Source organism: Oncorhynchus nerka, linkage group LG1 (assembly GCF_034236695.1).
Source record: "Oncorhynchus nerka isolate Pitt River linkage group LG1, Oner_Uvic_2.0, whole genome shotgun sequence".
NCBI classification, from domain to species: Eukaryota; Metazoa; Chordata; class Actinopteri; order Salmoniformes; family Salmonidae; genus Oncorhynchus; species Oncorhynchus nerka.
This window is the reverse complement of record NC_088396.1, coordinates 27473794-27484452: the sequence shown is the minus strand read 5'-3', so window position 1 is coordinate 27484452 and position 10659 is coordinate 27473794.

Genomic DNA, 10659 nt, shown 5'->3' with positions numbered 1-10659 from the left:
TCTTCTCTCTGTCTCTCTCCCTCAGCCTGTCTTCTCTCTATCTCCTCTCTCTGTCTCTCTCCCTCAGCCTGTCTTCTCTCTGTCTCCCCTCTCTCTCAGCCTGTCTTCTCTCTGTCTCTCTCCCTCAGCCTGTCTTCTCTCTGTCTCTCTCCTCAGTCTGTCTTCTCTCTATCTCCCTCTCTCTGTCTCTCTCCCTCAGCCTGTCTTCTCTATCTCCTCTCTGTCTCTCTCCCTCAGCCTGTCTTCTCTCTATCTCCCTCTCTCTGTCTCTCTCCCTCAGCCTGTCTTCTCTCCATCTCCCTCCCTCAGCCTGTCTTCTCTCTGTCTCCCTCTCTCTGGCTCTCTCCCTCAGCCTGTCTTCTCTCTATCTCCCTCTCTCTGTCTCTCTCCCTCAGCCTGTCTTCTCTCCATCTCCCTGTCTCTCTCCCTCAGCCTGTCTTCTCTCTGTCTCCCTCTCCCTCAGTCTCTCTCTCTCTCCCTCAGCCTGTCTTCTCTCTATCTCCCTCTCTCTGTCTCTCTCCCTCAGCCTGTCTTCTCTCTGTCTCCTCTCTGTCTCTCTCCCTCAGCCTGTCAGCTCTCTGTCTCTCTCCTCAGTCTGTCTTCTCTCTATCTCCCTCTCTTCCTCTCTATCTCCTCTCTCTGTCTCTCTCCCTCAGCCTGTCTTCTCTCTGTCTCTCTCCCTCAGCCTGTCTTCTCTCTGTCTCTCTCCCTCAGCCTGTCTTCTCTCTGACTCTCTCCCAGTCTATGTCCCTCTCTGACTCTCTCCCCTCAGCCTGTCTTCTCTCTGTCTCTCTCCTCAGTCTGTCTTCTCTCTATCTCCTCTCTCTGTCTCTCTCCCTCAGCCTGTCTTCTCTCTATCTCCCTCTCTCTGTCTCTCTCCCGCAGCATGTCTTCTCTCTATCTCCCTCTCTCTGTCTCTCTCCCTCAGCCTGTCTTCTCTCTATCTCCCTCTCTCTGTCTCTCTCCCTCAGCCTGTCTTCTCTCTATCTCCCTCTCTCTGTCTCTCTCCCTCAGCCTGTCTTCTCTCTGTCTCTCTCCCTCAGTCTGTCTTCTCTCTATCTCCCTCTCTCTGACTCTCTCCCTCAGCCTGTCTTCACTCTATGTCCCTCTCTCTGTCTCTCTCCCTCAGCCTGTCTTCTCTCTGTCTCTCTCCCTCAGTCTGTCTTCTCTCTATCTCCCTCTCTCTTCCTCTCTATCTCCCTCTCTCTGTCTCTCTCCCTCAGCCTGTCTTCTCTCTGTCTCTCTCCCTCAGCCTGTCTTCTCTCTGACTCTCTCCCTCAGCCTGTCTTCTCTCTATGTCCCTCTCTCTGACTCTCTCCCCCAGTCTATGTCCCTCTCTCTGACTCTCTCCCTCAGCCTTTCTCTCTGTCTCTCTCCCTCAGTCTGTCTTGTCTCTATCTCCCTCTCTCTTCCTCTCTATCTCCCTCTCTCTGTCTCTCTCCCTCAGCCTGTCTTCTCTCTGTCTCTCTCCCTCAGCCTGTCTTCTCTCTGTCTCTCTCCCTCAGTCTGTCTTCTCTCTATCTCCCTCTCTCTGTCTCTCTCCCTCAGCCTGTCTTCTCTCTATCTCCCTCTCTCTGTCTCTCTCCCTCAGCCTGTCTTCTCTCTATCTCCCTCTCTCTGTCTCTCTCCCTCAGCCTGTCTTCTCTCTATCTCCCTCTCTCTGTCTCTCTCCCTCAGCCTGTCTTCTCTCTATCTCCCTCTCTCTGTCTCTCTCCCTCAGCCTGTCTTCTCTCTGTCTCTCTCCCTCAGTCTGTCTTCTCTCTATCTCCCTCTCTCTTCCTCTCTATCTCCCTCTCTCTTCCTCATTCCCTCAGCCTGTCTTCTCTCTGTCTCTCTCCCTCAGCCTGTCTTCTCTCTGTCTCTCTCCCTCAGTCTGTCTTCTCTCTATCTCCCTCTCTCTGTCTCTCTCCCTCAGCCTGTCTTCTCTCTATCTCCCTCTCTCTGTCTCTCTCCCTCAGCCTGTCTTCTCTCTGTCTCTCTCCCTCAGTCTGTCTTCTCTCTATCTCCCTCTCTCTTCCTCTCTATCTCCCTCTCTCTTCCTCATTCCCTCAGCCTGTCTTCTCTCTGTCTCTCTCCCTCAGCCTGTCTTCTCTCTGTCTCTCTCCCTCAGCCTGTCTTCTCTCTGTCTCTCTCCCTCAGCCTGTCTTCTCTCTGTCTCTCTCCCTCAGCGTGTCTTCTCTCTATCTCCCTCTCTCTGTCTCTCTCCCTCAGCCTGTCTTCTCTCTATCTCCCTCTCTCTGTCTCTCTCCCTCCGCCTGTCTTCTCTCTATCTCCCTCTCTCTGTCTCTCTCCCTCAGCCTGTCTTCTCTCTATCTCCCTCTCCCTCAGCCTGTCTTCTCTCTGTCTCTCTCCCTCAGCCTGTCTTCTCTCTATCTCCCTCTCTCTGTCTCTCTCCCTCAGCCTGTCTTCTCTCTGTCTCCCTCTCTGTCTCTCTCCCTCAGCCTGTCAGCTCTCTGTCTCTCTCCCTCAGTCTGTCTTCTCTCTATCTCCCTCTCTCTTCCTCTCTATCTCCCTCTCTCTGTCTCTCTCCCTCAGCCTGTCTTCTCTCTGTCTCCCTCTCTGTCTCTCTCCCTCAGCCTGTCTTCTCTCTGTCTCTCTCCCTCAGCCTGTCTTCTCTCTGACTCTCTCCCTCAGCCTGTCTTCTCTCTATGTCCCTCTCTCTGACTCTCTCCCCCAGTCTATGTCCCTCTCTCTGACTCTCTCCCTCAGCCTGTCTTCTCTCTGTCTCTCTCCCTCAGTCTGTCTTCTCTCTATCTCCCTCTCTCTGTCTCTCTCCCTCAGCCTGTCTTCTCTCTATCTCCCTCTCTCTGTCTCTCTCCAGCATGTCTTCTCTGTCTTCTCTCTGTCTCCCTTCTCTCTCTCCCTCTCTCTGTCTCTCTCCCTCAGCCTGTCTTCTCTCTGTCTCTCTCCCTCAGTCTGTCTTCTCTCTATCTCCCTCTCTCTGACTCTCTCCCTCAGCCTGTCTTCACTCTATGTCCCTCTCTCTGTCTCTCTCCCTCAGCCTGTCTTCTCTCTGTCTCTCTCCCTCAGTCTGTCTTCTCTCTATCTCCCTCTCTCTTCCTCTCTATCTCCCTCTCTCTTCCTCTTTCCCTCAGCCTGTCTTCTCTCTGTCTCTCTCCCTCAGCCTGTCTTCTCTCTGTCTCTCTCCCTCAGCCTGTCTTCTCTCTGTCTCTCTCCCTCAGCTGTCTTCTCTCTGTCTCTCTCCCTCAGTCTGTCTTCTCTCTATCTCCCTCTCTCTGTCTTCTCCCTCAGCCTGTCTTCTCTCTATCTCCCTCTCTCTGTCTCTCTCCCTCAGCCTGTCTTCTCTCTATCTCCCTCTCTGTCTCTCTCCCTCAGCCTGTCTTCTCTCTGACTCCCTCTCCCTCAGCCTGTCTTCTCTCTGTCTCTCCCTCAGCCTGTCTTCTCTCTATCTCCTCTCTCCCTCTCTCTCTCTGTCTCTCCCTCAGCCTGTCTTCTCTCTGTCTTGTCTCTATCTCCTCTCCCTCAGTCGTGTCTTCTCTCTATCTCCCTCTCTTCTCTGCCTCTTCTCTCTATCTCCCTCTCTCTGTCTCTCTCCCTCAGCCTGTCTTCTCTCTGTCTCTCTCCCTCAGTCTGTCTTCTCTCTATCTCCCTCTCTCTGACTCTCTCCCTCAGCCTGTCTTCACTCTATGTCCCTCTCTCTGACTCTCTCCCTCAGTCTGTCTTCTCTCTATCTCCCTCTCTCTGACTCTCTCCCTCAGCCTGTCTTCTCTATGTCCCTCTCTCTGACTCTCTCCCCCAGTCTATGTCCCTCTCTCTGACTCTCTCCCTCAGTCTGTCTTCTCTCTATCTCCCTCTCTCTTCCTCTCTCCCTCAGTCTGTCTTCTCTCTGTCTCTCTCCCTCAGCCTGTCTTCTCTCTATCTCCCTCTCTCTGTCTCTCTCCCTCAGCCTATCTCCCTCTCTCTGTCTCTCTCTCTCAGCCTGTCTTCTCTCTGTCTCTCTCCCTCAGTCTGTCTTCTCTCTATCTCCCTCTCTCTGTCTCTCTCCCTCAGCCTGTCTTCTCTCTATCTCCCTCTCTCTGTCTCTCTCCCTCAGCCTGTCTTCTCTCTATCTCCCTCTCTCTGTCTCTCTCCCTCAGCCTGTCTTCTCTCTGTCTCTCTCCCTCAGTCTGTCTTCTCTCTATCTCCCTCTCTCTTCCTCTCTATCTCCCTCTCTCTTCCTCTCTCCCTCAGTCTGTCTTCTCTCTGTCTCTCTCCCTCAGCCTGTCTTCTCTCTGTCTCTCTCCCTCAGCCTGTCTTCTCTCTGTCTCTCTCCCTCAGCATGTCTTCTCTCTGTCTCTCTCCCTCAGCCTGTCTTCTCTCTATCTCCCTCTCTCTGTCTCTCTCCCTCAGCCTGTCTTCTCTCTATCTCCCTCTCTCTGTCTCTCTCCCGCAGCATGTCTTCTCTCTATCTCCCTCTCTCTGTCTCTCTCCCTCAGCCTGTCTTCTCTCTATCTCCCTCTCTCTGTCTCTCTCCCTCAGCCTGTCTTCTCTCTATCTCCCTCTCTCTGTCTCTCTCCCTCAGCCTGTCTTCTCTCTGTCTCTCTCCCTCAGTCTGTCTTCTCTCTATCTCCCTCTCTCTGACTCTCTCCCTCAGCCTGTCTTCACTCTATCCTCTCTGTCTCTCTCTCCTCAGCCTGTCTTCTCTCTGTCTCTCTCTCTCAGTCTGTCTTCTCTCTGACTCTCTCCCTCAGCCTGTCTCTCTCTGTCTCTCTGACTCTCAGTCTGTCTTCTCTCTGACTCTCCTCCTCTCTCTGTCTCTCTCCCTCAGTCTGTCTGTCTTCTCTCTGTCTCTCTATCTCCCTCTCTCTGTCTCTCTCCCTCAGCCTGTCTTCTCTCTGTCCTCTCCCCTCAGCCTGTCTTCTCTCTCTCTCTCCCTCAGTCTGTCTTCTCTCTATCTCCTCTCTCTGTCTCTCTCCCTCAGCCTGTCTTCTCTCTCCCTCTCTCTGTCTCTCTCCCGCAGCCTGTCTTCTCTCTATCTCCCTCTCTCTGTCTCTCTCCCTCAGCCTGTCTTCTCTCTATCTCCCTCTCTCTGTCTCTGTCTCTCCCTCAGCCTGTCTTCTCTCTATCTCCCTCTCTCTGTCTCTCTCCCTCAGCCTGTCTTCTCTCTGTCTCCTCCTCAGCCTGTCTTCTCTCTATCTCCCTCAGTCTGTCTTCTCTCTGTCTCCCTCTCCTCTCTCAGCCTGTCTTCTCTATCTCCCTCTCTCTGTCTCTCTCCCCTCAGCCTGTCTCTCTCCCTCTCTGTCTCTCTCCCTCAGCCTGTCTTCTTCTCTCTGTCTCTGTCTCTCTCCCTCAGCCTGTCTTCTCTCTATCTCCTCCCTCAGCCTGTCTCTCTCTCCCTCAGCCTGTCTTCTCTCTCTCCCTCCCTCTTCTCTGTCTCTCTCCCTCAGCCTGTCTTCTCTTCTCTCTATCTCTCTCCTCAGCCTGTCTTCTCTCCCTCAGCCTCTCTCTTCTCTGTCTCTCCCCTCAGTCTTCTGTCTTCTCTCTCTCTTCCTCTCCTCCTCTGTCTCTCTCCCTCTTCTCTCTGTCTCTCTCCCTCAGCCTCTCTTCTCTCTCCCTCTGTCTCTCTCCTCAGCCTGTCTTCTCTCCCCTCTGTCTCTCTCCCTCAGCCTGTCTCTCTCTCTCTCCCTCAGCCTGTCTTCTCTCTATCTCCTCAGCCTGTCTTCCTCTCTGTCTCTCTCCCTCCCCAGCCTGTCTTCTCTCTGTCTCTCCCAGCCTCTTCTCTGTCTCTCTCCCTCAGCCTGTCTTCTCTCTGTCTTTCCCTCAGCCTCCCTCTCTCTGTGTCTCTCTGACTCTCTCCAGCCTGTCTTCTCCCTCTCTCTCCCTGTCTCTGTCTCTCTCCCTCAGCCTGTCTTCTCTCTATCTCCCTCTCCCTGTCTGTCTCTCCCTCAGCCTGTCTTCTCTCTATGTCTCCTCTGTCTCTCTCCTCAGCCTGTCTTCTCTCTCTGTCCCTCAGTCTGTCTTCTCTCTCCCTCTCTCCCCCCTCAAAGCGTCTTCTCTCCCTGTCTCTCTCTCAGCCTGTCTCTCTCCTCTCTCAGTCTGTCTTCTCTCTCTATCTCCCCTCTCTGTCCTCTCCCTTCTCTCTCAGCCTGTCTCTCTGTCCTCTCCTCAGCCTGTCTTCTCTCTCTCCCTCTCTCTCTGTCTCTCTCCCTGTCTTCTGTCTTCTCTCTATCTCCCTCTCTCTGTCTCTCTCCCCCTCAGCCTGTCTTCTCTCTCTATCTCCCTCTCTCCCTCCAGCCTGTCTGTCTCTCTCCTCAGCCTGTCTTCTCTCTATCTCCCTCTCTCTGTCTCTCTCTCCTCAGCCTGTCTTCTCTCTATCTCCCTCTCTCTGTCTCTCTCCTCAGCCTCTCTCAGCCTGTCTTCTCTCTCTCTCTCCCTCAGTCTCTCTCCTCTCAGCCCTGTCTGTCTCTCTCTCCTCAGCCTGTCTCTCTCCCTCAGTCTCTCTCCCTCAGTCTGTCTCTCTCTCTCTGTCTTCTCTTATGTCCTCTCTCTGTCTCTCTCCCCTCAGCCTGTCTTCTCTCTATCTCTCTCTCCCTCAGCCTGTCTCTCTCCTCTGACTCTCTCCCAGCCTCAGTCCTCCCTCTCTGTCTTCTCTCTCTGTCTCCCTCTCTCTGTCTGTCTTCTCTGTCTCTCAGCCTGTCTTCTCTCTGTCTCTCTCCCTCAGCCTGTCTCTCTCTCTCTCTCTCCCCTCAGCCTGTCTTCTCTGTCTCTCTCCCTCAGCTGTCTTCTCTCTCCTCTCTCTCTGTCTCTCTCCCTCAGCCTGTCTTCTCTCTATCTCCCTCTCTCTGTCTCTCTCCCTCAGCCTGTCTTCTCTCTCTCTCCTCTCTCTCTCTGTCTCTCTCCCTCTGTCTCTGTCTGTCTTCTCTATCTCCCTCTCTCTGTCTCTCTCCTCAGTCTGTCTTCTCTCTGTCTTCCCTCAGCCTGTCTTCTCCTCTGTCTCTCTCTCAGCCTGTCTTCTCTGTCTCCTCCTCAGCCTGTCTTCTCTCTGTCTCTCAGCCTGTCTTCTCTCTGTCTCTCTCCCTCAGCCTGTCTTCTCTTATCTCCCTCTCTCCCTCCCTCAGCCTTCTCTCTCTGTCTCTCTCTCAGCCTGTCTTCTCTCTATCTCCTCTCTCTGTCTCTCTCTCCTCAGCCTGTCTTCCTCAGCTCTCTTCTCTCTATCTCCCTCCTCAGCCTGTCTCTCTGTCCCTCTCTCCCTCCTCAGTCTGTCTTCTCTCTATCTCCCTCTCTGTCTGTCTCTCCCTGTCTCTCTGTGTCTATCTCCTCTCTCTGTCTCCTCTCAGCCTGTCTTCTCTCTGCCTCTTCTCTCTGTCCTCTCCTCAGCCTGTCTGTATTCTCTCTGTCTCTGTCTCTCTCTGTCTCTCTCCCTCAGCCTGTCTTCTCTCTGTCTCCCTCCCTCAGCATGTCTCTCTCTGTCTCTCTCCTCCCCTGTCCTGTCTCCTCTCTGTCTCTCTCCCTCAGCCTATCTCCCTCTCTCTGTCTCTCTCCCTCAGCCTGTCTTCTCTCTCCCTCTCTCTCCCTCAGCCTCTCTCTGTCTCTCTCCCTCAGCCTGTCTTCTCTCTATCTCCCTCTCTCTGTCTCTCTCCCTCAGCCTGTCTTCTCTCTATGTCCCTCTCTGACTCTCTCCCTCAGCCTCTTCTCTCTGTCTTCTCTCAGCCTGTCTTCTCTCTGTCTCTCTCCCTCAGCTCTCTGTCTCTCCCCCTCAGTCTGTCTTCTCTCTATCTCCTCTCTCTGTCTCTCTCCCTCAGCCTGTCTCAGCCTATCTCTCTGTCTCTCTCCCTCAGCCTGTCTTCTCTATCTCCCTCTCTGTCTCTCTCCCTCAGCCTATCTCCCTCTCTCTGTCTCCTCCCTCAGCCTGTCTTCTCTATGTCCCTCTCTCCCTCAGTCTGTCTTCTCTCTATCTCCCTCTCTCTGTCTCTCTCCCTCAGCCTGTCTTCTCTCTATGTCCCTCTCTGACTCTCTCCCTCAGCCTGTCTTCTCTCTGTCTCTCTCCCTCAGTCTGTCTTCTCTCTATCTCCCTCTCTATCTCCCTCTCTCTTCCTCTCTCCCTCAGTCTTTCTCTCTGTCTCTCTCCCTCAGTCTGTCTTCTCTCTATCTCCCTCTCTCTGACTCTCTCCCTCAGCCTGTCTTCTCTCTATGTCCCTCTCTCTGACTCTCTCCCTCAGTCTTTCTCTCTGTCTCTCTCCCTCAGCCTGTCTTCTCTCTGTCTCTCTCCCTCAGTCTGTCTTCTCTCTATATCCCTCTCTCTGACTCTCTCCCTCAGCCTGTCTTCTCTCTATGTCCCTCTCTCTGACTCTCTCCCTCAGCCTGTCTTCTCTCTGTCTCTCTCCCTCAGTCTGTCTTCTCTCTGTCTCCCTATCTCTGTCTCTCTCCCTCAGCCTATCTCCCTCTCTCTGTCTCTCTCCCTCAGCCTGTCTTCTCTCTGTCTCTCTCCCTCAGTCTGTCTTCTCTCTATATCCCTCTCTCTGACTCTCTCCCTCAGCCTGTCTTCTCTCTATGTCCCTCTCTCTGACTCTCTCCCTCAGCCTGTCTTCTCTCTATCTCCCTCTCTCTATCTCCCTCTCTCTGCTTATTGGAGAGGGTCGTTGGAACTGCTTTGTTCTGACTGGGGAGAAAGTAGAGGCTTTCAGCAGGTGACTGCCTCAAGTATGTTCTTCTGAAGATAATGTCATGTCGATTTAAAGCCACAGCCATCAAGTGGACATGCCCCGCATTGACAGCCTGTTCCCTCATAATAGCTCATCAACCTGGGCAGACTATACTGTGGCACTGGAGAACAGTGATGGAGATAACACATTCACTTATTCATTATTCAGATCCTGGATGTTCTCTCTCCTTTTACCCAACTATGCAAACCAGAGTGAATTTGATTAAGACGGTGCGATTAACAGATGATGGATAACGTATTTAATATTGCAATCAATTTGATAAAATGCTATATTTAGAGTACACAGAGTAATTTCCATGTGAAGAAACATCTTAAATTATATCAAATGACGGTAACACTTTATTTGGCTTGTCCCAAGTAGATGGTTTGTAGATATTCAATAACTGTCAACAGCATTTTCGCTAACTATCCACTAACCCTAACCCTAACCATTATCCTAACCCTAAACTTCACCCTTACCCTAACACTAGATAACATTAGCCACCTAGATAACGTCAGCTACCTACCTAATGTTAGCCACAAGAAATTGGAATTCATAATATATCATACCATATGACACTTATCATATCACACTAAATGGAAGGGGACAGATTGACTTTTACTATGTTGCATCTACTCCTGAGTCCAGGGTGGATGAAACAGTGTGGATTAATAAGGACAATGTGAGGTTATTCAATTCATCTGTTTGAAAATCGTTTGTCACTGAATATATTTTCCCTTTGTCATTCACCGTCTTTTTCAGTTAGCATATTCATATACTGTAAGTAGGAGTGGATAAATTGTCTCTCAGATATGAATAGTATAAACAAAAGGCACACCAGCAAGATGCCTCCGGGAATGTATTTGGTGCCCCGGTTGCCCTGGAAACAGATTTCAGAGGCACATCACTGTAAATGCTGAAAGGTTGGCCACCCAGAGGGAGCCAGGGGATAAGGGGATAACTGACTGACTGACAGAGAGACGCACTCACTCTCACTCTCACTCACACTCTCACTCACACTCACACTCTCACACACACGAGTGAGACTGACATATCAAATCCGATTTAGATATTTAGCGTTGCTCATTTCTTAAGTATTTATATAAGAGCATGGACCTGTCCTGAATTCAAACTGTGTAAGCCATTTAGGAGGCTGCAAGTGCCTTATCATCATGGTCGAAAGGCATGAATGATGTTCATTGGACTTGGAAAGGCTGGAGAGCACACAGGGAGACAATAACAACAACAGTGTGAAAATGTCTCTCTTTTTCTCTCTCTCTCTCATTCATGTCAAGCCATCCATAGGCTGTGTGAGATTACTTCTTGGTACAACACATGCCTGAATGCTGTGACATGCTTGGGGGTTATATTACTCCTCAGTCTGGCACTCTGTTACTGACTGGCTCAGCTTCAAGCTCCTCTGCTGTGCTGTTCTGCTGCGAGAGACTGTCTGAGGCCCAGGAGGAAATAATCCACTCCATCTTCCTCCTCCTTCTCTCCTCCCCTGTTTAATTCTATGAACCAAATTGCAAGTGTCACATTGGATCTCATGGTACAGGATGTATGAATTGCTCTGGTTTGAGGTGTGTCCTTTCTTTTTCATTAGAGCGCCTGCGAATTGACATGTTCTACTCCCCAACGGCAATGAAAGGTTAAGAGACTTTCAATGGATGAATCAGTTTTATTTGCACTACAGAGTATACAATACATGAACCTTCCAGTCACAGTCATTAAAAAAGTTATATTTTAAATGAGAAAATGTAGAGGAAAAAATGTAGTATGTTTTGAGTCATCAGACCAATATTGAATCATCTAGGTCAGGGTTTCCCAAAGTCGGTCCTGGGGCCCCCCCTGGGTGCCTGTTTAGTTTTTTGCCTTGGCACTACACAGCTGATTCAAACAATCAAAGCATGATGATGAGTTGGTCATTTGAATCAGCTGTGTAGTGCTAGAGCAAAACCCCAAACATGCAGCGGGGGGTGTTTCCCAATCTTTATTAAAGTAGCCTTGGTCTATT